The sequence below is a fragment of the Sceloporus occidentalis genome, unplaced genomic scaffold, assembly GCF_023333645.1.
Source record: "Sceloporus occidentalis isolate IW3139 unplaced genomic scaffold, rSceOcc1.0.p SCAF_1, whole genome shotgun sequence".
Taxonomy (NCBI): domain Eukaryota; kingdom Metazoa; phylum Chordata; class Lepidosauria; order Squamata; family Phrynosomatidae; genus Sceloporus; species Sceloporus occidentalis.
In genome coordinates, this window is record NW_028316981.1 from 17,720,412 (window position 1) to 17,722,424 (window position 2,013).

Below are 2,013 nucleotides of genomic sequence, written 5' to 3' on the forward strand. Positions count from 1 at the left end.
TGTTTTAAATTGATTGGAAAAGAATAAGGTTCAATCCCTGTCTAATATGGAGATCTTACAGAACAAAACGTTACAGAAAAATTGGAAAGCGCATATAGTGTGTCCGCGCCATGTGCAGGCTCACCATACATGGACTCAAGGTAATGTGGACTGCAAGCCCTGGCTTTCTTAATGCTGCGCACACGTGCCACACACACACAGCAGTGCGCAGGAGCCTGCCACCATTAAAATCAATTAGACTTGGGGGTGGGTGGGTTCCTGAATGGTTCCCCTGTGTAAAACAAAGGTCCACTGTACTGACAGTGGATGAGATAAAGGAAACAAAGTCCCACGTGCCATTGATGGTCCACAAACTTTATTATCTTAAAAAGCCCAATGCGTTTCAGCCTTGTCACAAATTGGCCTTCTTCAGGGGCTAATGTAAAATGAATAAAAATACATTTATTATAGTTGTGGTGTAAGCTGAATCCTGAGACCCCATGAGTAATTCAATGACTTATCTAAAAGTTTGAACCAAAATTCGCATGGTCCTTTTAGTTGGGGGTCAGACTAGATGCTCTCAAGGTGTGATTTTCTATGATGAAGACATGTTCACATTTAAAAGCCCAAAGTCAATAATCATTTGCAAACTAGGGTTCAACTATACATTCAAAGTACATGTGTGAACATCAATGTATGCACTTCCAGAGGGCATGTGGTAAAAGATATATGTAAAGAAAATAATAAAACCAAACATATTTTGACTAGACATCTTCCTCGGTGGAAAAATGAGCTGTTGTAACAACCCAATAATGTGTCTATTTGCAAGGGGTCAAACCAGTTTAAGTAAGTAGTCAGGCAATCAATTCTATGTCCTGGATGCTCCACTAAATTGCAATGCTGGAGGGGAGCCAACGATTCCCTGACGTTGAGGAAGCGTGCCAGGCTTTCGCACATGCATGCTTGCTCCACGTTTTAGAGGTGATTTACTAGCACATACCCCACGGTAAACACTGGTGTGATAATCTTTGGAGTCTCCTCGTCTATTAGTGCTGGGGGACTTCAACATCCATGCTGAGACTGCCCTTTCAGGAGTGGCTCAGGATTTCATGGCCTCCACGACAACCATGGGCCTGTCCCAAGTGGTATCTGGTCCTACTCATGCTGCTGGGCACACTCTGGACCTTGTTTCATGTGCAGGTTGGGGTGATAGTGATCTTGGTTTGGAGGAACTCTCCACAGTTCCATTGCCGCGGACAAATCATTACCTGGTCAGGTTGAGACTCATTGGGACTTGGATCCTCTGCAGGGATGAGGGACAGATTAGGATGGTCTGCACCAAGAGGCTGATCTCATCAGTGAGACAAGATGCACAAGTGGGAAGAGATGCATGAGCAACCTACTCTTTCCATCCTTTTCCAAAATCAAATTCGTTTTCTACTCTCTTCCAATGTGCAGAATGCAAGGGTTCTTTTTCCAGCATGAAGACAATGAGGTCTCGTTATACAAATGATACTGGTTACAAGACCGTCAAGCCCAGGGAGCCTGTGTATCTTACCTATTCTCCAAACCCCTGGCCATGTCCCCAACTGGCCTCTGAAATGTGAAAGGTGTTTCAGTAAATATACTTTAATGGCCAAGAAGACCTAACTAAGGCTGATGCCACTCTGCAGAATTAATGAATAAATGTTAAAGTCTTTAATACAAAGTAAAGGAAAGAGGAGATAAGGAAAAACACAGCTTACTCAGACCCGAGGCAGGAAAGACTTGAGGAATGGTGGGGGTTGCTCCCTTTGGTAGTAACTCTTTCAAGTCTGTTTTCCTGCCTATTTGGAGTGGCGAGATGGAATCAACACATGATAGGATGTTTCCACCTCCATCGCTGGAAAATAATGCAGATTGACACCACTTTAACTGTCATGGCTCCATCCTATGGAATCCTGGGATTTGTAGTTCATTGCACCAACAAAGCTCTCTGACAGAGAAGACTAAATAACTCACAACTACAAATCCCAGAATTCCGCAGCACTGAGC